Consider the following 27,511-nt stretch of genomic DNA (forward strand, 5'->3'; position numbering starts at 1 on the left):
TCAGTTTAAAGCACAAAAAGACTTTTAGTTCTTAACATTTGTCCAATTCAAATAAGACCAGTAATGTTAAGACATTTCCAAGTTTAGGCTCAGTGGTTAAGAGCACTGACTGCTCTTCCAGAGGTCCTGAGTTCAAAGCCCAGCAACCACATGGTGGCTCACAACCATCTGTAATGGGATCTGATGCCCTCTTCTGGTGTGTGTGAAGACAGCTACAGTATATTCATATATAATAAATAAATCTTTTAAAAGAAGACACTTCCAGCTTAATATGCTGAAGAAAATGTAAACTAATCCAGTCTCTTTGCATACACAGTTTTAATCGGTCATCCTTGGACAACCCATATTCTCACAGGTTAACTTCCTGACAAAGTTAGACATGTTTGAAGGCACTACATGCTGCTAGGGGAGCAGAAGACATTTGATGCCAATGATATATTCTTATTGTATTCTATTTGGGTTTAAAACACAACAGCTCTTCACAGGCTACCACACACACCCTCTAGGTGCGTATAAAAGCTGTGACTCATCTGCAGACTTTATGTTTCCTTGGGAACGATGTGGGTTCCAGAGATGATGTTTAACACTGACAAATATCAAAGACGTCAGTGGGCAGATTACATGGGCTAGCGCCTAGGTCACTGGCTGTTTACTTGTATACTGATTCACTGCACGCTCCTGGCAAGAACAGTAGACAACTGGTATCCAGACAGTCGAGTAAGTGAATTGCTCCAAGAATGACTGTAGACATATCAGTAAGCACCTACGGCTATGAATCTGGGGCTGGTAATAACTTGCAAGATGTAAAACCACAACAACTGGTTACCCAAATATTTCTCTAAATTTTTTTATTAATGAAATTGGTGAAAAATATTTTACTTATGCCTTTCCTAAAGTTTCTTTCTGTGATACATAACATCCTTCCCCAAATATCATTTAAGACCTGCTAAAGTAATAGCTGAGTTGTTCTAAAACCATCGCAGTTTCAGAGGTGACATACAGCATCAGTCCTGGCCACAGCACGGGGAGCAGCGAGTGAGTGTCAATGACACCTCTGCCTTTCTGGGATTATTTCAATCCGACCTCAACCTCTCACTCCACATCAGGATTAAGAAGAGTGAAACAGTCAATAAATTCTTCAAGGTAATGAGCTTCCCAAAACCTACCTCAGGTGACTGAGGAACCGGGAACTCAGTCTGTTCTCTTAAGAACACTACTCAGACTGGCAACTCAGCCTTTTTAATGCATACGTCCTATGCACACAGCACAAAAGGGCACTTACATACACTTACATATAAAAGGTACAGAGCCGAAGAAAAACAGTCAACAAAAACTCAGACCTTTGGTTAAAGCTGTCGAGGTCCAACCACACACAAGGACCTCAAGCTGAAGTGGGCCAGTGCCTCCCCCGAAGAGACTGAGGTCCCTGAGACCCACTGGAGATGGATGAATGTTCCAGGGAAGATGGCAGACAGAGAGGTGATGATCTGGCTCTGGGGAAGGCAGAAGAGCAGCACAGGAGTTGTGAAGGCAGGAACTAAAGGGAGGCAGCCCTGGGCTACAGAGAGCTGGCCCTCAGTGCCGCTCACCACTCAGCAGCCATTCTGTTACACAGGGTCAGCCCTCCAATTCTCCTTCAGCCCTGTCCGCTAGCCCTGCTTCTAACCAGGGGGCCAGAGCTGCACAAGGCCTCTCCACCCACAAGCAACATTGACACAAACAACAGAGCACTGGCAGACATGCTAGAGCGAGTGGAGAAGGAAACAATCTGGCAGGCAGGCAGGCAGGCAGGCAGACAGACAGACAGACAGAGCTTCTCTTGGAGCCCGGGCAGGGATCAAAGCAAGACATGGAGAGGAAAAGAGAGAAGTGGAAAAAGACATCAGGACAGTTATGTTCTTCATGGGGTGTGGGGTGTGTGTCAGGATTATGTATGTCAAGGCCTGTTTATTAACAAAACTTAAGAATTCAGAATGCAGTTCTAAACTTCATAAAAGATAATAAACATTAAACTGTCTCAAGGAGGCAGATCGTTTATTGAACATGAAACCTGTCTCAAGTGGAGTTGCTGCTAGCATGCTGCATCCAGTGCCATGCCAAACTGCCGGTGCGTGGTGAGTCACAGCAGCGGTAATGTAGAGTCAGTTCACAGCCAAGCGCTTGCTTCAGCCACGCCTGGAAACATTTAACCCTGTCACAGCATGGATGTTAGCAGTTAGAAGAGAGGCCTAAAGACCAACCACATCTGAAAGCTAAATTATCACTTCATACAGCTCCAAAGGATCGCCCAGAATGTAATACGGTTGCTTCCCAGGAGTTAATCGGGAGCTCGGACACATGCGGACACGGGCTAATCCCCTCCCAGGCCTTCACAGGCAGTTCCGGCACAGAACTTGTAAAAGTGTCACAGGGGGCTCCTGACGTTCATCTTCAGCCAGGGTGTTCTTCAAGTTCAAAACTTTCGGTTTTCAGCCAGATAAAATTTCAAAGCATGTGTAAAGTAGACTTACTGCAACTTTAGCCACCCAGCCGGTGACATTAAACAACTCTAAAGGGACAAAGAAACAAGCAACTCAAGTGGGAGCTACTCAACAACCCACAGGAGTCAGATGCAACCAATCAACTTCTAGGAAGAAGGACTCAGGCACCTTGTAAAATTATATTATTTTGGGTCTGTTTTAGCAATGAGACCTTAAGCGCAAGACAGGTTTTCTCACTAACTGCATGTCCCTAATGGCTTCTGCCAATGCTCTCCAAAGCACATCCACCCTAACACACACACACACACACACACACACACACACACACACACACACACACACACACACACACACACACACCTCACACACACACCACACACACACTCACTCTCTCACACACACACACACACTCACTCTCTCACACACACACACACACACTCACACACACACACACACACACTCACACACACACACACACACACTCACACACACACACACACACACACACTCACACAAACTCACACACTCACACACTCACACACACACACACACTCACACACACACACTCACACACACACACACACTCACTCACACACTCTCACACACTCACACACACACTCTCACACACACACTCTCACACACATACATACACACACACTCTCTCACACACACACACACTTATACACACATACACTCACACACACACACCGCTTTTAAGCAAGCAGATAAAAATGGTGCAAAGCAGCTTGCCCAGAGGCCAGAAGACAGTGCTGGGCAGAAAAGGGGCAGCTGCAAGTTCAAACAGCTGAACTGGGGAGCAGCCAGCGCTGAGCCTTGACCAAACCTTACAACCCAGGCCCCAGAGCCACCATCTCCTACCACACTGCCAGGTCTGCCCCATCCCAAACCCAGGGCACAGGCTGCTTCTCCTACAAACGGTCTTCCCTCCTCTAGGGAGCCTCTGGGGCCTAGAGTCTACACGATGCCCTAGTACTGACCAGAAATGGGCTCCCTGAGAAGGTCTCTAATGTGCAGAAACAACAAAGTCCTTTTCTGTTTGTTTGGTTTTGGTTTTGGTTTCACTCTGCAGCTCTGACTGGTCTGGAACCCACTATGTAGAGCAGACTGGCCTCAGACTCACAGATTCACCTGTCTCTGCTGGAAAGAAGGCTGTACACTACCACACACGGGTACACACACAGGTAAGCACACAACATTTCAAATGGGAGTGCACTTCCCTGTGGATTCAAAGCTGCACAGAAGCGCTTTCCTGGCCTTCGCCCTGGCTCCGCCATTCTGACCTGTGTCACAGCTTTTAATAACTGTTTACAGCCACTGGGCGTAAGTCTCAAAGTGACTGCTCAATGATGATTACGTCTTCTCGCAACATCCCTGTTGCTGTTGCAGGCCTGGCTCTGCAAAGAGCACAGTACTGGTTTGTCTGCCAACGCTTGATTCAGATCGTCCCTGAAGGGACTTATCAGTCTGAACCTGGGCTGGCTGCTCTCCTCTAAAAATGCCAACAAGGCAGTGGTTTCCTTTCTCAAAATGAAGACACTGTGTTATCACGAACGGCTGTTGAGAGTAGACACGGTCCCGGCCAGACATGTCCTGCCGGTGCCCAGAAGCTGGGGCTGATTTCTCCCCTCGGTGCCTTCCTGACTATCCGTTCCCAGTTATGCCCAACGCTTTCAACAGGGTGGGCTCCCACTAGGCTCAGCCTCCGGACAGGCTAAGGCGGCTCATCGTGATTTCCCCTTCACAGCCACCACTTTAATAATCGCAGAAACCATCAGCTCAAGATGTAATGGCAGGTTCGGAGCCAACTGTGAATAAGCTGCCGCCGCCTCTTAGAGCCCTTGTTCCACAGGCGAAGATCAGCTGAAGCCCAGGGCTGGCTGCTGCTGTTTACAAACTCACTGACTCAAACACAGTAGCTCCTAGGTTTTATAATACAATCGCGAGCTGTTGAGACACTATACCAAAAAGGATTTTAAAGGAAGGAAATATATAAAAGTCAGGCCTGCTAGAGCATAATCAATGAATGTCCACTTCAAGGCAAAGCCTCGCTATGCCGTTAGAAACAGAATAGCCCACGGACGCCAGCCACCCAGGAGCAGGCCTTCAAGGCAGCGGTGGTGTCTGTGGCATGGGTAGGTTTGCTGCCCTGTGAGATGGCAGGGTAACCAAGCGTCTTAGGGGCCTCATTAAAGGAAACTAAACCCAACTGCAATCAGTTTAACTATTCTCAATCAATGTTTCCGGTCTGTGCTAACTGCTTAGACAACAAGAGGGGGAGGAGTACGAGAGGCTCCTCCCAGTAGGAGCCTCAACACAGATGTGCAAGCTGCACACCACAGAACTGAGGTGAAAGGCAAGTGCTCCACAGACACGGACGCTGCGTGGTTTGCAAAAGTTATAGGAGACCCTTCACTCCTCTCCACAGCAGAGATGTGGGCAGTGGAGTTCCCCAAGAACTGAACCTGGGGAGGGCAGCAGGGCCCAAATTCTTTTCTCCATCACTGGACCAGCGAGGTCAGAAAAGGTAACAAATGCACACGACTGTGACTGGTCAGTGTTACAAAAGACCAGGCGACATAAGGCACCTTCTGCTTTAACTTTAGTCAGAGTACTAAATCCCAAGGGAGGGTGTGGGCAAGCAGGCAGCTGAAGGGGTGCAAGGACAACAGTCCTCTCTGGGAGGGCCTGGGAAGTGGTGTGCATGAGGAGAGCAGGTGACCCAGAAAGAGACATGCACAAGGAAGCAAGGTGACTGCTCCCAGATAGGTGTGCAGCAGTGCCAGCACAGAAACGAGGGCACCTGGGCAAGATCTGGTCTGGGTCGGGGAAGTACTTGGTTTCACTTAGTTATGTGACACTGAAAGTGTCAAGCAAGCAGAGCTTCAAGCAAGATCAGGCTGAAATCTGTAGATTTAGAAGCTACTCGAAGGTGGTGACATCGGAGGAATGAGGTAAATAAGAGCTCACCAGCAGAGTCCAGAAGAAAAGCCATTTTAAAATGACTGAAAGCCAAAGGAGAGCTAGCCCCAGCCATGGGGGGACTCGCAGAGACTCAGCTCAGTCAACCAAGCTAGCTCATCAGGGACCTGGTGGCTATGAGCATCATGCTGGGGGCAAAACATTACGCACATGATGCCAGCTTGTGTGTTTAGCTCGATGGGAGAATACATGGCCCAGTGTGCACAAGGTGCTCAGCTGGATCACGGTAAGAACAGTGAAGCAGCAACAAGGGTAAACACACCGCACCGAGGAAATCAAACGGGCCGTAGCGCCATGCTGAAGCTCTTGCCTAAAAGCTGGAGAGCAGGAGTGACGTAGCTGTAAAGCATGGAGGAAGTAAGTACGGTCACAGATGCTGCAGAGACAGGAAAACAGAGAGCTTGTGGCTGATAGTTGAAAGTGATATGTAGGGCTGGAGAGATGGCTCAGTGGTTAAGAGCACTGACTGCTCTTGCAGAGGTCCTGAGTTCAATTCCCAGCAACCACATGGTGGCTCACAACCATCTGTTATGGGATCTGACGCCCTCTTCTTGTGTGTTTGACACCTACAGTGTACTCACATACATGAAATTAAAAAAAAAAGTGTAGATGTGGGACCCACACATTTGCATAGAAAAATATAACAAAATATTGTAGAAAAGCGTGTTACTAAAATTGCCTCAACAATAAACTCAAAGACCTGAGCGCCTCTAACAGATGAAGTACACTGACAGCTGTAAATCAAAGGAAAAATGATTAGCAAAGGTTCTGAAAGGACTGAGCGAAGAGAAGGGTGGCCCCAACACTGTGTGGACCCACAAGCCAGCTCTCCATCAGATGCTGAACTCTGAAGCCTGGGACCCCTTCATGTCATCTCGCAAGGTGACAAACCATGTCTTGTCCCTGCCTCTGTGACGCTCTACCCTGGATGCGCCATCGTGAGCATGCTCTACATCTGCACGACATAGCAGGGTGAATTTCTACGAGTTCACACTCTAGTGCATGCGTAAGGGAGCTCTTTATCCCAAACTAACTTTTATAAAAGTAACTCAGCCAGTCTTCCTGTCACACCAATTACAGCCTCCTTAATGTTCAGTCCTAAAGGATATACGCATCAGCTCACTGCTGTATGTCCAATGAATTTTATTTAACATACAGCATCTATCTCAGATGCATATAAAGCCTTATTTTAAGTAATGGCAAGATCAAATGTTTCCATTCCTCCAACAGAATGCCTAGCATATTAACAACTTAAGCAGAGTATCTACGGGAGATCTGCTCTGCAGTGGCTATGATCGCTAACCTCGGCCGTCAGCATGACGGGATTTAGCTGGGTGGGTGGTTCCATGTGAGAAAGTCCAAAGGGAAAGCTGTAGTTTTGTCTGCCACCCTCCTCACGCCTTCCCGGGTTGAGCCTCTGCTTGGGTGCTGTTCCTGTGCCATCCTCCTCTGCCTCCATCTTTGGCACTCCAACATGAACCCATGTCCATGTTCAAACCCAGCAGCTCTCTCGGGCTCCTCGGAAGCCTGCAGCACCAGGCTGGGCCGCTGAGTCTAGCAGCCTCACAGACTGAGCAGCTGGTATGTTCTCAGAAGGGGTTTTCTTTCATAAAACCAAAGCCAATCATTTGTTCAAAATTCCTTAAAATGAAGCGGGACTAACCAGCATATGATTTTCAATGGATCCTCTGAAAACTAACGACAAAGCGTACTGTGACGGCCCACCCTCCACAGATACCAGCTCTGCTAAATAAGGCAACAGGCGCACAGGCGCACACGCGCGCGCGCGCGCGCGCGCACACACACACACACACACACACACACACACACACACACCAAGCAAGAATAGAAGAAAAGTTAGGCAAAAGTTAGACGTCATGTGAGCGTGCCCCCACTTTTCACCCGAGTGGATATAATTTACACATGAGCATCACCCAGGTCAGATGGGTTACTCACGAATCCTCTTCGTCTGGGTGTATTCCCTCACAGGGTTCATTTGGAGTTCGTTGATTTGGGGGTCTACTTAGTCTCTAGTTTGTATCTTGCATATTGTTGCATATTCTAATTCCTTATCTGATCACCATTTGGCTTTTATCAAGAGTGATTTGTAGGCTAAGTGATGCACCTGCCTGTCTGGTGAGCAACTCCAAGGACCCAAGTTCAAGTCTAAACCTCACCTAAATAAAGACAAAGAAAAGAAGGAAGAAGTGGGGTGGAGGGAGGAAGGATGGACCGACAGATACAGACAGAAGGGTTCTTGCCAGCCAGCCGCCCAATCAGCTAGTTCCAAGCTAGTAAGAGGTGGCCTCTGGCCTCGACACAGTTTGCATATGTACACGAACATTTCTGAAAACACAAGAGGAATGCATTCTTCTCTAATTACAGCTCATTTTAAGTTTTCAAAGTGTCACAAGGATTCTCTCCATGCACGTGATCCAATTAGCCTTGTAAGTTATTTTTAACAGAATACTTAAAGTAATGCTTTAAAATAATCGTCACTAGTCTGCTATGATTTAACAGCCTTTTAACTTATTTAATAAATATTTCTAAACATCTACTCTACTCCAAAGTACGTCTCTTTGTCTAAGGGTAGGTTGCTTTCCTTTTTGAATGAGGAAGTTGAACCTAGTTGAAAAGATCACCAACGTTCCTGGGTTTGTGTGGGTCATGATTTGAGACTGGAACGAGTATTTGTAGTTCGAAAACCAAGGCTCTCACCACACACACTGGTATAAACTACATAAAGCACCTTCCCTATGCCCACAAAGGTTGCAGGTATGTAACAAAATCGATTGTGGCATGTCAATTCTTTAAAATTTCCAAATAGTATCCCACGCATCCAAAACTATATGGGCTTCCCCATGTAACTCTACCAATTGTCCGTGTAACTAAACTTACTTGCTGCCCATTACTGTGAATGTGTCCACAGTAAAGATGGCAACAGTTAAGAAAGATATACATCTTAGTCATGGACCAATGCACATAGTAACTGAAAACCAAGACTAATTATTGTCGCTCTGTGACATATACTCTCACATTTCCTGTTCTTTGTGAAATGACAATCTAGCTACTACTCATTCTCCATGATCAAACAGGCTAGTCAGATGAACCTGGACTGTGTTTCTAAGGAACTTGGCCATCCTCTGTAGATGAGCGTTCACAGCGCGTTAGGCAGAAGCCAGGTTTCCTTCTGCACATAATCTCAATATTACAGATCATCCAAACCACCCAAGAGTGTGAACACCCTCCCTTTAAATATGGGATTTCTTCCCATTAGAACACATTAAGTTGTCGGTCCCAAATTATTAAGGCAAACCATTGTGACAACTGCGGCAACCTGACTTACGGTTGAGATCAGAGAATTTATCACCAAGTTAAGTAAGCCCACCACTTAAGTGTTTGAAGAAAAAACTTTTTGTATTATAATTAACAGGAAGTTTTAAAAAGCAAGTTGGCATGTATAAAATGGAAAGCCTGTTTTGGCAGAATTGGTGAAAGAGACCTTAAAAATGAAACAAAGAACTAACTACGGTCTACAGGACGGGAAATGCAGGTCAGTGGGTCAGTAGTAGAAGGCTTGCTTAGTATACCCGAGGCTCTCTGTTCAATCTCAGCATAGCCAAAAAGAAAAACAAACTGAAGGTGTGAGTGAAAGCCAACTGTCCAGAGACACGCACGTCTCCTGTGGGAGGACCTGGGTAAGAGCCTGCCAGCAGTAGCCAGCCCCAGCTCCAAGGTCACTCACTGTGCTATGAGCTCTACAACAGAAGGACAGTATGTGACCCTGTGTGCTACTGTCCAATCACTGCCGGGGTCCACTCCAGCTCTCCAGTGACCTTCAGAGGCGCTTATAAACAGCCTGGCTGAGAGTAGGGAGGTGTGCACACTGCCTGAACATCAGTCTCCTTTTTATCTTCATTCCACAAACGTCTGCCAAGCCCTGGCTCTGGACTCCATCACACATGCTGTAACACTGAACGAGAACCATTCGACCCCCACCTTTCCCCGTCCAAAACAAAGTAGTTTACTTGGGTCAATCTCCCGTCTCCTAAGGGTAGAACAGAAGTCTCTGCTGTTATTCCAAACCCATTCCGAAGCATGAAAGATAGGAAAATATACACTGTTCTTAGATCAGATGTTTATAATGACCTAAACCACAGAGTGACCTGAGCTATGCGGTCATTAGCCATGTGGTCACTCTTTGGGGTGATCACAGGAGAAGGAATCCCTCAAAAAGCAGCCTTTCCCAGACAGACAGGCACGCATGCACACACGCACACACGCGGGTAAACACAAACACACCCACACAATTCTCTCTCTCTCTCCCTTTCTCCCTCCCTCCCTCTCCCCCCCCCCACATTTCCCTCCCGCTCTCGCTCTCTGTCTCAATGGCATAAATAAGACTGGAGCTGGAGCTGCATTCAGCAGAGAACTCGAAAGCCCTGTGCAAAGCCCCAGCACCACAGAAGTTCCTGTGGTGGTGACGCCTTTGAGCCCAGCACTTAGATAGGTGTAGAGGGGAGTAGAACTTCAAGGGACAGCCTCACCTACAAAGCAAGCTTGAGGCCAGCCTGGGCTACACAGACCCTGCCTCATAAATAAATACAAAACCAGAAAGGAAGGAGATGTAACCGGTGCTCCTATTCAAGTACAAACGAGGACAAGGTCAGGGACACGTCTGCATGTCTTGGGTACTTGCAAAGAGTGCAAAGCGAAGGACAATGACATCAAGCTTGATCCACTAAAGCATCCTGCACAGAATAGCGGTCTCTAAAACAACAGAACGGCTGCTGCTGAGATGTCTCCTGGCAACCTGCGTTTTATCCATGGGTCATGGTATCAGGATGAGGGGACTGACCTGCTCACCACACATGTATCACAGTGTGCACACATGTAAGCACACACAAAATCACATATTAAATGTGCACCTTTTAAAAGAAAGTGAGAGCAGCTTGGCTTCAGAGTAGAAGGTGTACACCGTGTGTGGCAGATTCTAGAAAAGCAGGTGATTACCAGAATTTGAACAGTTCCAATAGAATGAATTTATTTATGGGACAAATCAAGATAAAGCCTGCTATAATTAAAGGTATTTGGTACAGATGTTGGTCCTCAAATGCTAGCTTTGTCAGCTGTCCAATACATACTGACACTGGCAATTAGCACACTATCTATAACATTGAAAATGCAAATTCAACAAAATTAAGCTATTATATATTGGGAAATGAATGCTGATTGAGCTATCTGACGTACTTATATCTCATTACTATGTCAGCTGTATGTATGGCACGTGGCCAGAAAAGCCATGATCAATATGAAGAAGATTAAGGAAGACGTGTGTTGCCCCTCACTAGTGAGACCACATAACCATTCCTCTAAGTGGGGTAACTTTAAACATAAGCCAGTATGGAGTTCTCAAGGGCACTCATTCAATCCCTATTGATTGGCTGAGGCTCTGCTCCATCAAATACTATTCTAGAGACAAAGCAATGAGTAAAATAACAGCAGAAAGGGAAATCAAAAACTATTGCCATCGAATCTCTATTCTACTAGAGACTGTTTTTGGTCATATTCTAACTCTGAAACACTGTCCAAAGCCCTCAGCTAAGAAATGTCCCCAAGGGGTTGGGGATTTAGCTCAGTGGTAGAGCGCTTGCCTAGGAAGCGCAAGGCCCTGGGTTCGGTCCCCAGCTCCGGGAAAAAAAAAACCAAAAAAAAAAAAAAAAGAAATGTCCCCAAGCCATACCCAAAGTTCCTCAGGAAGCCTGCCACTGACAGCGGTGTCCCGGGACATAGTCGACAATAAAAGACACAGTCTGCCCTCCTGAGTCTGAGGGACACCTCTCTCCCATGTTCACCTGCAACCTAACTAAGTCTGAACATCGACCTGCTGCAAGGTTTGCAAAGACCACGGAGAGGCCCAAAAGGCCCGTCTCCCTGTACAAGGAGCTTCACTTCCAAGTGTTCCTGAAGCAGCAGTGCAGTCGCCCACCAGTGATGTTCCAGCAGCCCAGAGACCACAGGACCCCCAAGAAAATATCACTTGCAAACTAAAAACTGAATAGAGACCACTGTCCAGACTTAAAATAGGCACAAAGAAAGGATGATGCCTAGGAAATACCAAATACTACATGTTTCAATATGAAAGATGTGTTTAATTGCTGTAAGGAAATACCTTTCCTCCCTAGAAGTGAGGCACTCATCAGTTCTGGTTGCCTACCATTTTGAAACTAGCGGAGACACTTAAGAACAGAACACAAGGGTTTGCTTTTCCTCCTTCTACCCTTGTGGAGGTGTTAGGATCCACAGCCCATCACTGCACTGTGAAACATCTCATTGAAGTCACTACAAAGCTAGCTGTGCTCACTAAGCCAGGAGCATCGGCTGTCTGGCCTACAGTGACCTCCCGGCCGTCCCCTGGCCGTGCCCCGGCACTCTCGGCATCTATCGGCTTTCCTTATGGTTACATGCACTCGTTCTCCTAAGATAGTTCTTTCTGCACTTTGAGTGTCTTGTGATCCCCTGCTGGAGGTCGAAAAGCCCTGCTCGGTGAATTCTCTTTGCTTGAAGCATGCTTGTCATGTAATTCTCCTTGCTTGAAGCCTGCTTGTCATGTAATTCTGCTATCAATTCAGTTGTTCAATATGACAGCAAATCCAAAAGACTACAATACTCAGGACTAACAGTCAAGGAGGTAAGGACTATGCACTGAAAACCACACCCACTGCTGACAAAAACCCCAGACTGAGCCTGGGCAAACACCAGGATACTGTTAAAAAGACAAATACCCAAAGTCTACAGAGCCAGCACAGTCTGTCAAAATTACAATGGTCTTTTGTATACAAATAGAAAAAGAATCCTCAAATTCATAGAGACATCAGAATCCCAAGTAACCCAGCAATAGTGTAAGAAGCAGTGTTGAGAGACCTTCACCACCCAATCCTAAAACTGCACCAAGACAGCACAGACACAATCACAACAACTGAACTAGGAACAGAAGAAAAGCAAGATGGACGCCTGTGGGCAAATGATTTTCAGCCATGCCTGAAGTCACATGGAAAGGAATGGAGGTGAACCCTACCTAGCTCCTACCAAAGACAGAAACTCCCATAATCACACAGGTCAGCCTTTGCAACCTCCAACATGGCTCTAAAAGCAACAGAGTTAACGATCAAAATCAAAAGTGCTTGTTTATCAAAAGACAGGCTTGAGAAGCTGACAAAAGACCACAGACACAGATGCTCCACCTTAAGGCAGGACTGTAGGAAAAACCTGCCGCATATTAAACACAGCAGCAGCAGCAGCAGCCCCTGTACTAAGCCACTGATCATCTAGAACCATCAAGCAAACATTTTTAATGCCTCCAAAGTCAGCTTAGGACCAAGGAGGGAACCACGGCACCCGCATTAAAACTGTAGTGAGCGTGGAGAAACAGTGGATTGGTGTATGCTACACAGCCATCAGTCTCCAGACAAACTGGTCACAGCCCAAGAAGTTAGCACTTTCTCTGGTACAATTTCCTGAAAATTCACTATTCATGCCTTCATCTCACCTTGCCAGCTACTACAGTCCCAAGACAAACACACGAATTGTAAGCTGCCCTACCAACATTCACTATGAATTAATCAGTAACACTAACAGAACACTGGCATTTAAGGGCAGCTCATTACACATCCTTAAGAGGCCACTAGAAGCCTTGATGCCCTTGTCACCCCAGCCAGCCCATCCCTAGCTGTATTAGTCAGGGTTCTCTAGAGAAGAACTTAGGGGATGGAATATACACATATGTTTCACGTGGGGGGATGGGGTGAGTATTGGAATGAATGACTTGCAGGCTATAATCCACCTAACCCAACAATGAGTGGCTGCGGATGGGAAGTCCAAGAGCGCAGAAGCTGCTCAGCCCCATGAGGCTGGGCTCCAGTGGTCCTCTGTGTAAGGTAGGATCCCACTGAAGAAGCAGGTTCCAACAGACGTGCTGGCAAAGTGAGTGCAAGCAGACAGGAAGGAGGAAGCCCTTCCTTCCTCCTTCTCCTCACTCGGGCTCCAGCAGGTGGGGCCCAAAGTAAAGGTGTACGGAAAGATCTGGATTACCGGCCTGTGCCAACCCACCCCAAGTAGATCGAAAGCCTGTGTCTTCCAGGCTCAAGATTCAGATCAAAAGCCTGTTGTCTTCCTGCCCAAGATCCCAATCACGGGTGTGCCGACACTTCTGGACTGTAGTTCATTGCAGATGCCGTCCAGCATAGCCGTGACCCAGCCGTATGCCGCTAGCGCAAGGCCTGCTAGTTCTCTTCCTACGTGAATTGAAACATCTCTGCCAATTAAAATGTTACTTATGGAATTCTATCCCGATGTGCACCCAGGCTAGACACCTCATTTAACTTTAATAAAGGTTAGCAGCTTTTAAAAGTATGGAATGCTTCTTATGACACACATTTGCACGTCAGCCTTGCTCAGGGCCCGTGCTAGTCGCCTCTGCAGTGCCCCAAGTTTAATATATGTTTTGCCAAAGATAAACCTTTTCAAGAGTCAAATTAAAAATAATAATAAGACAATTCAAAATTGTATCTAAGACTACTCTGGGTGGTTTTGAAGCACAGAGCCCGATCTTAGGTTCTTAAGAGCTTCTGACACTAACTTACCATCACTGAACACTTTGTCTATGGAGGAAGTGTTTACATGAAGATTGGAGCTTCATCAAAATTATTAAATAAAAAATCTAAGTAAAAACGTGTTATGAGATGGAAATGTATGTCATTTAGTAGATGTGATACTTTCCTGTTGCTAACACAACAGACAATCAGAGTGGCAGCCAGCGGCAGGCATGGAGGCAGGAGCCAGCTGAGCGCTCGCTCACAGGAAACAGGAAACAGGAAACAGGAAGTGAAGAGAGGGCAGCTCAGGTGCAGGGCCGAGTCCCCAACTGGTGACCAAGTGCTCTCTCAGATGCTAAGTAGGACCCTATGTAGGACCACTCCAGAAAGCAAGACTCAGGGCCGCTTTGCGGCAGAGCGAGACTGCTCTGGAGTACTCTCCATGGTAAGAAAGCTTAACTCACTCAATAGCTCAGTGCAAAGGTGTAAACCTCTATTCACACTGCGGAGAGCACTCAGGTCACCGTTGCCAGTCTAAGGGTGAAAGCAGGGGTGACTTAAAAATACAGTAAAAGGGTTGGGGATTTGGCTCAGTGGTAGAGCGCTTGCCTAGCAAGCGTAAGGCCCTGGGTTCGGTCCCCAGCTCTGAAAAAAAAAAAAAAAAATACAGTAAAATTTCCAATTATATACACCTCTGCCTAAATAGCTTATTATAAACATTTGTCAAAGCTTGCAATTTTATATTTATAAAGTTGATGTATGTGTATACATACACAAATATTATATTTAACTTATTATTTATTGCATTATATATTTTATATATTGTATATTTAGTAAAAATATAATTGTATTTTTTAGTGCTCAAAAGAAACGAAATACTGGTTTATCATCTAAAACACTCTAGAGACAAAATGTTCTTTATCTTATTATAAAATAATGTTTTTGAGCCAGGCGTAGTGGTTTACATCCCTAATTCCAGCACTCTGGGGGACCCAGAGGCCAGCAGATCTAGGAGTTTGAAGCCTCCTGGTCTACACGATGAGTTACATACAGGGCAGACAAGGCTAGACTGTTTCAGAAAGCAAACAAATACAAAATGTTTCTCCCACAACAGATACAGCGTACAGTACTGGTGGGTATAACAATGAGATAAGAAATGAAAGTGGAGGAGACTCAAAGAATGACATGAAAATGAGGGAGAGGTGTTAGATGACACATCGCCTCAACTCAGAATCACGGCACAGAAGGCATAAGGACCAGACTGCCAGGACCAGGAACAATATGGACAGAGGGAGAGCACAGGAAAAGGAGTGTTCCCTGCAACACTTCGAGTTTCACTGTATGGGCTAAAGAGAGAAGGGCTGATTCTGAGGGCAAAACTACACACTCCCAAAGAGTCTGCAGGGGCAGGAGACAGTCTGCAGGGGCAGGAGGGTATAAAACAGAGGAGATAATAGAAAAAGCAGTGCAAGAAAAAAAACTTTGAGACACTCAAGGGAAATAGTTAATCAGCTAGTAATAATCTGTTAACAGTAATGTTGACTTTTTAAGAGAAAGTAATTCTTTCAAAGAGAAACCAAAAGTCAAAAATAGAAACAGCATGAAAGGATCCTTCTACATTTTTTTCTTTTAGATTTTATTTATTTATTTTATATGAGTACACTGTAGCTGTCTTCAGACACACCGGAAGAAGGCATCAGATCTCATTACAGATGTTGTGAGCCACCATGTGGTGCTGGGATTTGAACCCAGGACCTCTGGAAGAGTAGTCAGTGCTCTTAACCATTGAACCATCTCTCCAGCCCCTCCATTTTTTTTTTTTTAAATGAGACAATGTCTCTGTTTTATGTAGCTCAGACTGTCCTGGAACTTGATTTGTATCAAATTCACAGATATAACCTGCTTCTGCTTCTTAAGTGCTGGGATTATGTGCATGGGCTAGATCTTGGGAGAACTAAGTGGAAAGATACATATTGAAATCCTTATGTGTAAAAGTGTGACTAGTTAGTTACACCCTTCTTTGCTAGAAACCAGTGAACAGGACTATCTTTTAGGGACTCCGTTAATCCCACAGATGATTACAGCCACAGGGCCATAAACAGACGAGGTAAGACTCAAACCCACATACGCGGGACATCGGTCTCCCAGCCAGCCCTCGACTGTGCTAGTTCCCAGTCACACTACAAAATGAGCACCACTGTGTGTACTGAAGGGGTGACCAACTATTCTAAAGCAGCCAGGCAGGTCCTACAAAAGTCGACAGTTGTGTTCCAGTCTGTTCGTGCCGACAGTGTGGGACTCTGGGGTGGGTATTACCATTTCCATCTGGTGCCAGTCTAGAAGGGCTTCAAGACAAGAAGCAGAATGGTGCATTATTCAGCAACACCTTATGCTGCCCTGGCCTTCTAGCTTTGCTTGCCCATTTTAACACATACCTGAGACATCAGTATTTGGTGGAGATATATAATAGTTGCTTCCCAAACAACTGGAAAAAATACATTATTTCAACCTAATAAATATGTATGAACAGACACAATATTGTAGACAGGCTTAGCAAACCTAGGACTCTATATAGAAACCCAGAGTTCCACATGGGGACAGAAGGCACACAAGTGCATTCCTCTAAGGTCTGTCTCCTTCAAAATAGAAAAGAAACGCAGGAGGGGGTGAGGAATGCCAATAAAACAATAAAATGGATTTTAAAAAAAGTATTCAGCAAAACCATGAGGTAAAAGGACTAGGTAGGCCCTGAGCCATCCCAGTCCACAGCAGCGTCCACATTAGTGGTAGAACAACGGGCACAGAACAAAGGGAGCCAAATTAGTCGCCCAGCATGGAGACCCCTAAGCAGCACAGCCAAGAGCAGAGGCCTCCGCTCACCACTGCCCACACTGCCCTTTCCCGGCCTCCAATGCCAAGAATCATTTCTGTCCTCCAAGCTGACTCTATGCAGAGTTCTGACCGAGATCCTAGAGGGCTTCCTGCCACAGCGCTCCCAGGACCAGCAGTGGGAATACAGCATCTACACAAGCAGGAAGTTTTGAGGACTGAGGTTGGCCAAAGAGGTTTTTAAAAATAAAGAAGGAAAATACTTCATACAGTTCTGCAGTATACACCATGGTATTGAACAAATTATGAATCTGAAAATTTTTTCTTAAGAACTCTATTCAGAATTATCTATCTAATGCCTGTGTTTGTTTTAAAATATACAAAAGTCTACAAAGTTATGTAGCCTTTTTTCTCTTTTTAACATGGAGCCAAGCCTGTGGCATGGGCTTGTCTTGCAAGCCACATGGATGAAAATGGCTGAGGCAGGCAGGGCTCAGGTTCAAAGGCTGCCTGGGATACAGAGTGAGAACTTAGATCCCATTAAACAGAGAAGTAAAGAGCAGGAGTGGTGGTGGTGCACACCTTTAATCCCAGCATTGGGAGGCAGAGGGAGACAGACCTCTGAGTTCCAGGACAGCAGCGGCTACGCGGAGAAACAAAACAAACAAAAAAAACAAAAAGTGGGCCGGGGTGCTGCTTGGAGATGGAGTGCTTACCTAGCAGGCCCCAGACCTGGGTCCAATCTCCAGCTCATTATGTGGAGACTTGGTGCTCTTACTAAATTCTAGAGTTCAGATTTGTTTTAGGCAAAGACAGGATTCCCAGGGAATCCCAAGTAACCCCAATTGAGATCCCAATTTTGCAGAGGCTAGCCACACAGGCTATCTCACAGAGGAGGAGGCCTCTGACCCCTAGAAACACTGTGAGGCGGGCCCCTGAAGATGCCATGCAGTGACCATCCCTGGGGAGCACGGAAGGAGCCCTGCACTGCTCCCCTGGGAGTGGGACTCCACATCAGAAAGTTACTGACAGCCCAGGCGCCCACCCCTGTCAGGTTGACCTTGTTTCAGCTGCTGTGTCTCATTAGGAGACACGGAATCCTGTTCTGAAATTAAACAAATTCACAATAGCAGCATTTGTAAGGGGAATGTGAAAGCTTGCGTGCCAATTTCTGAAGCACTGTGGGAATAATGGCATCACTGGCTACTGTTTCCTCTCCTGTCCTCAGGAGGTAGACTTCATTTCCACACACAGAGAAAGGCTGCCAACAGAGTAACGGCTACCCCAATACCATACATGAATACACTGCTGAGAGGGTAGCATGGGCTGTGGAGCCGCTGTACACAGGGACGGATAATCACAGCTCTCCAGCTTTCAGGGAAAACCAGCTCTGGGCACAAACAGCTTCAATTTAAATGTTTGATTATCAGTTTCCATGTATTAAATGGTACCATTCAAAATGTTAGAAAACTCTCAGTATAATTATAAATCTAAATGCTAAAGATGTTTTAAGACCTACTTCCTAAAAGTTAAAAAAAACAAAAGCCCTATTACAGGTTGGTCCTGCTGAAGTAAAAGTGAGCCTGGGACTAAGTGGGGGATTCAGGAAGAGACTCGGGGTCTTCAGGGGCAAATGCACAAGCACACAAGTGCTCTCGGGGCTAAGGCTGTGGGAGCACAAGCTGCAGCTCCTCCTGTCTGTGTGAGTGCGGTGCTCCTCCGTCCACCACAGTCTGAACACAGTGGAGATCTGTCAGGCTCTTCTTGCTCCGTTTCCACAGATGGCCAAAGGTTTCGCAGCGCTGCAGGACAAGGCAAAGCCTCACAGCCTTCACTCCAAACGGGAGGGGGAAGGGAGTGAGCAGCAACCATTTAAGACGTGAGGCTGAGGAAAGATCACTCCATGTGACTCTTCCTCTCTGCGGTAAAACATGAGCAAGGCTTAGAGAGGACATCATCCTAGACAGCATGCCTGTGTGCCCTCAGCAGGCAGAAGGCTGAGGAGGTGCTGCGCACGGCCTAAGGAAGCAGAGAGAGGAGGCTATGGAACCCTCTAGGCCGGGACTTTCCCCACCAGACAACTCAGGGACACAGATAAGCTGCCAAACAAAGGGGTTGGGGGAGGGGAGGGAGTTTTACAAACTTCAACTCTAAGGGACAAGAGGGTACAGAGAGAAGTGAATGGGGTGGGAAAGAATCACAGTCCTTACCTATCTTTTTACAGCAAGGAAGCACTAAGCCTGCTAGATTGCTCAGAGGGTAAAAGGGTTAAAGGTAGTGGCTACCAGGCCTTGGGACTAAGGGCCATCCCTGACTCTCAGGCTATCCTGTGATCTCAGTGTGAGCATGACATTCCAACACCACAGACAGACAAGAACATGCTTGCACGCACGCACTCGCACACGCACACACACACACACGCACACACACGCGCACACACGCACACACACGCGCACACTTTACTGATTTATTCCTTTTAAAAATCTGCCACTGAAGCTAAAGCAATCCATTACAATATCCTTGAAAGTCAATCCCACTTCTTACAATGTAGGCAAAGGCTGGTGTGAGTAAGGTTCTAATAGTTTACTACACTCTTTCACTGAGTTCTCAAATATCACATACCAAATTCTACTGAAATGGTAATTAGGACAGTAGTCACTGGCCTGAAGCCCTCAAAAGGAAAATGCCAGAGTGCACTTTATTGAGTCAAGTCCTTCCTGTTCAGTGACCCTCCCTACACTGCAATCCTGTCCCTGAGGCAATCGCTCCCTGAGGCAAGACCTGCTTTCTCTTTCTTTCTTTCCCCCCAATTATTTTTTTCTGACAGGGTCTCACAGTTTCAATGACCCGAGCTGGCCTTGAACTTGTTATTAATAACAACAGGACTCTTGGGTCCACCTGCCTCCCCACTTCTGAGTGCTGGGATGACAGGCGCATGCCACCACACCCAGTTTATGAGGTGCTGGGGATGGCAGGTAAAGCCTCTGCACAAGCAAGCACTCAACTGACTGAGCTCCGTCCCTATCTCCTGTGTCCAGTTATCCTCCCATATAAAACAAAACTGACATAATGGACACTGAACTACGTGAGACGGCACTCAGTGATGTCCTCCAAAAACTGCTGTGCCAGGCCTCCAGGGAGGATGACTTCATTCACAGGTTGGGTCCTGTCACATTAACCATTTTCCTCACAACTCTGCGCAGGTGGCAACAGTACTAAAATAATAACTAAGTAACAGGTTGAACATGCTGTAACATCGCTATCACTAAGGATGGACAGATTCCCTGGACGGACGGACGCTCACAGCTCATCTGACACTGAAAGATTACACACAGACTCAACTTCTGTGACTCAAACAGTTTAAACATAGTTTGGAAAATACTCATTTAAGAAATCCTTAGTATAAACGGTTCTTTGATAAAATTTAATGTGTAATTGAGTGTATAAAATTGAACATACACCAACATAAAATGAATAAATCAGCCCTGATTATCTGGTTTCTAAGTGTGGGTTTCTTTAAAGTTTGTTCATCTTCACAGCTCTCTAAATCACCTTCCAGGCCAGGTGAGGTGGTGTGGAGCCGAAACCCAGCGTCAGTCAGAGGCTGAGGCACGAGGACCACAGCATCTAGGCACATTGAGAGTTCAGGGCAGGCCAATTTCAACATCGAACAGACAAGCAAGCAAAGGGCTTATTACAAACACGGCACAAAATAGCTGCTGAGACTGGACCAGAAACGTGTGATTTGCCAGTTCAGGTGTGTGTCCAGGCGGCACAGACAACTAATCCACTGTCCTGCACCCTGGTTGGCTCAAAACCTTTCCCGTCATCAGGCACATCATCGGGTATGCCGTCAGGTGATTAGGCTGAGGTAGTGCCAACCACTCCACAGAAGAGCCCTAGAGCAGTGGCCCAACAACCCTTTCAGAGAGGTTGTCTAATGCCATCAGGAAACACTGATACTTTTTTTTTTTTTTTTTTGGTTTTTTTTTTCGAGCTGGGGACCGAACCCAGGCCTTGCGCTTCCTAGGCAAGCGCTCTACCACTGAGCTAAATCCCCAACCCCTGATACTTTTCATTATGGTTCATAACAGTAGCAAAATCACAGCTATGAAGATAATTTTGTCACCATAGCAAGAAGAACTGTATTAAAAAGTCACAGGAATAGGAGGATTGGAAACCACTGCTGTAGAAGCTGGTGGTAACAGCTGGAGGTACACACAAGACTGGGAATCTGTTCTGGGTACATGGGCTGTCCAGATCTCAGGCCATGTATGACTGTGTTTTGCCTAAGGAGTGAAATAAGAAAGTATAAAATAGAGACAGAAACCACTCAGTGTTCTTGCAGGACTCTACACGTCTGGTGCAGAGTGAATAGTGATAGAGCGGAGACTAACGAAAACTGCCTGTCAGAAAGAAAGTGCCAGGCTTCCTCTGCGGAGACACTCCAAAGGTATCCCTCCCCAAGTGAAGAAGTTACATTTCAAATAACAACTATGAACTGCGCACCTCTATTGTACACCTAAGTACATACTTCAAAAGAGTCTCATTGTTAAGCAAACACCGTGAGCGTTTCTTTGATCCCAGCAAGAGCATCAGGAGTTCAAGGTCAGCAACAGCCACACAGGGACAAGGCTGGACTGGGATACAGGAAACCCTATGTCAAAAAACAAATGAATAGAATCTGCTCTAATAGGAGAAAGGGGAGTGGGGGATGTGGATGGAAGCCCACTCCAAGCTCTAAGAAGCCTGTGGTAACAAGAAAAGGCGGGGAAAGCATGAGGTCTGACTGCAACACTGAAGAGTAATTGAGAAGTGATTTAAGATTAGAAGAAGAGCTCGGCTAGCTTGTGTGGAGCCTCTCCTCATCTCCACCGAGAGAAGGGAGGAGCCTCAGTGCTGGGGGGCAGGGAAGAGCTTGGTGAGTTCCAGGACAGCACGGTTATCGATTGAGACCCCGTCTCAAAAATAAAACATAAAAGGTTCAAAAAAGGTAAACAAATGCATGTAACCTTTGTCATAGTAATAATATGTTATCTATGTTGTTGCGACAAAAATAAAGACAAGCAAAACCACATGCTAAGGTGGTAAATTTTGAAATGTATTCTATATTATACAATAAAAATATAGTGAAAACACTGGACAATCTAGAATTCTTCACAATATACTTAAGATACCAATATCAAATGTACAAGGGCAGTACGAAGGCTTATAAAAAAAACTTCTAGTGTGCTTTCAAAGCATGGTTTTTAACCCACTAATCACAAGTACTGTAGGAACGCTTCAGTCAGAAGTCAGGCTCCCACCACCAGACCTGAGGTGGAAACATCCTGTCCTCTTTGGCCATCATCACAGGACCTCTGACAAGTGGGCTAACCCCTGAGCTTCTAAGGAGTTGGTGTTAAACAGTAGGGTCTAATAATAGCAAACAAGTAGACTACAGTAGTTAACAAAATACACACATTCACAAATACACTGCATATCTATATAAGTCTTTACTATTAAAGTACTATGAAAAGTATCAAGCTAAGTCACATTAACGGTAAGTCAACCTTATCAAATAAAAGTATCGGTGAGTCAGATACTGAATTAATAGGCAAAAAAGCAAAACAACAAAAAATATAACCCAGACATATGAGTACATTCATTTCGAAACCCTACAGGCAAAGAAAAACTTCCAAACATTTTAAAACAGGATTTCTAGAAACCAGAATCTGTTCTAAAATTCTCAGAAGCTCAAAGATCATCCACCCATAGAAAACATCTACCTAAGCTCTGCTATTAGAACAGGGGAAAGAGTGGGTTATTAATAAACAAGTCAGAAAGGGGGACGTAGTGTTCAGAACTGTTAAGACCAGTTAGAGATTATGCAGGTTTCAAAAGCACCCCAAACCAAGCACCACAGATACTGATTTAGGTAACTTTCTGTAATTCAACTGAGGCCACGGGTATAAGCTGCTGGGGACAGGGGACAGGGGACAGGGTCCACGGAGAGAGGCTGCAACCAGCATCGGCGGATGGCACGCGTGTACACAAGGTGGGTGCACTCTCAGACAACAGATGCACACCACAGTCAGCGCTGCCCCAACGCACAGGCTACGCCACCACTGCAGACAGTTCTGTCTCCACTCCAGCCTCCAGCAACACCTGATTTCTGTTGCTCCATCGCTCCTGTTCTAGCTCAGAAGTTTCAGAGAAAAAGACAAAGTGTGCTCTGGTTTCTGTTACACAGCATATCTGACCCCATCCACGTGACTGTAACCTTTCTCACTCACTGCTTGACCCCCATCCACGTGACTGTCACCTTTCTCACTCACTGCTTGCTTCTTTTTACAGCTAAATAGGATTACGCTGGCTCTCCGTGGACGGACACTTGGGTTCTCCTGTCTCTGGCTGCATGAATGAGCCACTCTGAACATTCTCTCACACACACACACACACACACACACACACACACACACACACACACACACACACACACACACACACACACACACACACGCTGTGGACACACGCTTACATCCTGAGAGGAATGCCGAGCGACAGATACGTATGCCAAGTGTCTCTGCACTGCAGACACTTTCTAAGGCGCTGGCAACTGTGGCGGCGTCTGGTTGCCTCCTTCCCCTGCACTGGGTGCGTATTTATAACTATTCTGTCTACGTACATTTAAGCTACAATCAAATGGTTTTCTCTGGCCACGTAGCCTGGCATTTCAAGCCTCTGTTAATGACTATCTGGACTTTCAAACTTTTTCAAACCTGGACTGACTGAAAGTGCAAGAGTTCCTTGCTCTCTTTTTTGTGGGGGATGGGGGTTGGGTGGTGGGGGAGTGGGGGTGGCTTTGCTGCTTTTGTTGGTTTTGCTTTGGTTGGCTGGTTTGGCTGGCTTGGCTGGCTTGGCTTTGCTATTCTCTTTTCAGACAGGGTCTCACTATGTCGCTCAGGCTCGCCTTGAACTCATCTGAAGCCCAGCTTGTCTTAACTTCCATCCTCCTTCTCAACCAGGGTTGGGGTTACAGGCAGGAGTCATTATGCATGCACAGATCTTCTTCACAGATTTTACATGAGTTTTTGCCTGTATTTTCTCCCAATCTGTGGCCTATATTTTCATCTTAATGGTTTCTTTAGGACAGGGAGCTTTAAAATCCAATTCATCATTTTCTCACAGTTGATCCTTTGACATTCCAACGAATCCTTGCCTATGCCCAAGTCATAGTATCTTTCTATAAAGTTTTCATGTTTTAGCTTTTCTATTTAGGTCTCTGAAACTTTCAGAAGGAAAAAGTCAAGTAGATAAGGCTCAGAAACTTTTGTCAATTAAAATAATCAAATGAAAAGAAAAATAGCCAGGTGGTGGTAGCACATGCCTTTGATCCCAGAACTACAGAGGCAGAGGCAGGGGCAGAGGCAGAGGCAGAGGCAGAGGCAGGTGGATTTGAGGCTAGTCTGGTCTACTGAGTAAATTCATGACAACCAGCTATACAGAGAAACCCTGTCTACAAAAATTAAAAACACAAGATCTGTACGTGCCTAAGTGTGTTGACACATACCTTTGACCCCAGCGCTCAGGAAAAGAGGCGGCTGGGTCTCTGAGTTTAAGGATCCATTTCTTTAAATGAGTTAGTTCTCACAAGAGCAAGATGTTCTAAAACAGCAAGGGTGCTCCCTGAATCTCTCTGGCTTCCGGCTCACCATATGACACCTCACGCACACATTCCCACTTCTGTGATGACATTAGCCACAGGGCCTCAACGATGGTCAAGGGATCAGGGCTTGCTGACCTAAATGACTATCATCTTTAAAATATGCATTATTTTGTGCATGGGTGTTTTGCATGCAATATACACCACTTGCATCCTTGTGTAAGCCACATAGGGTGTCACCATGCAGTGACAGGAATTAAACCTGGGTCTCCTGGAAGAGCTCTTAAGCACTGGGCCGTCTTAGCAGCTCCTCTCTCTTCTTTATAAAGCACTGAGTAAGGAACATGGAGTAACGCAAGTATCCAACTCCAGTACTTCAAAAGCAGCAATGTCTGCCATTTCAATTCTGAATTAAAGAAGAATTTTAAGTTGCTTATGTCATAGGGCGAAATGCTCTTTCAGAAGCCCAGAAAGGACTTGGAAATCAGAAGGACACAGAATATGCTAGTTCAGCAAACCTTACAGAGAACAATTAAAGACAATTAAAATGAGATTTAGAAGATGAAGGGTCACAGGTTCATACAGCTGCAATGGTGTTGGGAGACAACACCTAAGCAGACCGCCATAATCTGGGGTTTACATCACACTGTGACACTGCTTAGACGGGAGGGCTGATGAAAACTCAAGACGGGAGCGTCCTCAGGAGTGGAAGTCAGTCCTTCTTTTAGGAGCTCTGCCCTTAGAGAGCCGTGAATATGGATGCGTTAGCTTTCTATACCTGAAGGCTCTACATCTGCAAGGTAGAGATGAACAGTGCAGGCCAGAGAGAGAGAGAGAGAGAGAGAGAGAGAGAGAGAGAGAGAGAGAGTGTGTGTGTGGCCTCCGACCAGGCAGGCAGGCAGGGACAAGGCAGGCGGGCAGAGTACCCAGTACCTGTGAGTCCTGGGGAGGGAGTCTGTAGGCACTCAACTGAGCTCTGCCTTTACCTGACCTCTGTGCATTGCACTCTAGTTCTATTCACTCGCTTTGTTTTGGTTTTCTACTGGCTACAGCTAACTAAAATGATTCCAGGACTTACTTACTAATGGGTTAAAAACTTCAGTTTAAAAAAAAAACTCCTGCTAAAGAAATGAGAGAGGAGGTGAATGGCTAAACATCTTCAAATTCTGTGAGGTTATAAAACAAACACAAATGAAGATTATCTTAAATTTGTGGTTGGGTGGTTTACTTTACGCTAAACTTCCATTAAAAGAAAAATAGGCCAATGTGCTTCATTGTTAATCAACAGGCAAAATCTATTCACTTTAGCCCAAGGTTAGGAGCAGATTAGCCCAACATCTTTTTAATGTGATTTCCTGTCCAAATCTTCCTTTGTGTGCATCTCTCCTCTTCCACCAGGGAGCTCGGGGCTCAGGCCTAGAAGGGCTGCTGACCTCAGTCCCCCCTGGTGCCGAGGCTGGGCTGGCCCGCTCCACCCCATGGCACAAACCATCCATCTAAATTTTCAAACTACACAGCTGATTTTTCCACTGATCATGATGGGATGGCTTTCTGCAGCAAATGGGTTCACACAATCTTGTGCTCTGTACACCATGACACTGACCAGTGCTGGAATCAAAAACATGCTGTGGGGATTGATTGATTGATTGATTGATTGATGTTTGGATATTGATTTTCTTAAGACTTAAAAACCAAAACTCTTTCAATTAATGAAAAAACCAAAACAAGCAAACAAACAAAACCACTAATGAAAGTCTTCTAATAGTTCTTGTTTTGTAAATGTTTATTTTAACATCTTGATTTCATGGAAACTATAAAGAATATCAGCCCATCTTTCAAAGAAAATCTTATTTCTGATCTATTAGAAATCACCTGTAAATCTAACATATTCTACTCTTGTGAGATAGTAAAGAGAATGAACAGTGAATCTAACTAAGTACATCGAAATTTAGTATTTATTATGTTGCATCGATCAGTAGCACCCAAAATATTCATTACAAAATTAAATCTTTGAATATTCTCATACCTTTAATCTGTTTAATCTGGCCATTTCTAGCCACCATCTTTCCATGCAAAATAAGCTGAATTGCTTAAAGAAACAATCAAAAATCCTTAACATATTTTTACACACACACACACACACACACACACACACACACACACACACACACCTCTTTCATGTTTCTCCCTGATGAAATGGAATTTTCAGTCCAAAAGAATGGTCCCCGTTTCCACAGCAGAACAAATAGAAATGTGTGAATTAGTTCATGGGCAGAATCATTAATTTAGATAAAATTTTTTCAAAAACCACATTAAAAATCCAAAATCCACTAAGTCTAAAAGTGAGGCAGCTGCTACCACTAGAATCCAGAAACCCAGGGAAGTGGGGTTTTGATAGGTCTTCAATCTCCCAACTCGCCCGGCAAGCTTGCTCTCGTTCCACAGGCTGAGCTGGCCTAAGCACCAGGGCCAAAGCAAGCATCTGGGTCTTTGATAGGAAGCAGACGCTCGCCCTACGTTGGAACCACCGGCGATCAGCTAAACGAGACTGATTCCTTCCACGGACACTGTCCGCTTCACATCTTGGGCCGTGAATACAACAGCCACAACTGGGTCAGAATACAGCCAGCTTGTCTGTGTGACATTAGATATGCAGTTCTCCAGTCAGGCCTGTTGGTGCAATACATTTTAAATGACATTCTAAGTGTTTTAAGTGCTATGTAAAATTATTTCTAAAAGTTAAAAAATGATAGAACTTTGCCTCCAGGTTGAACTGTTGAGTCACCGACCACTGCCATTACAGAGTAGGCAACCCACAGGTCTGTCCACAAGGCCTAACTGCAAAACCAGGGCTAGAGACAAAGGGTAAATGTTTAGGGAATGTAGTTTGTTGTTTTTCAAAGGATTCTTACAATTAAAAAAAAACTCACTGATTTCTTACCATAAGTCTATGCTGTACTATT

The sequence above is a fragment of the Rattus rattus genome, chromosome 1 (genome assembly GCF_011064425.1).
Source record: "Rattus rattus isolate New Zealand chromosome 1, Rrattus_CSIRO_v1, whole genome shotgun sequence".
In the NCBI taxonomy this organism is placed as follows: Eukaryota; Metazoa; Chordata; class Mammalia; order Rodentia; family Muridae; genus Rattus; species Rattus rattus.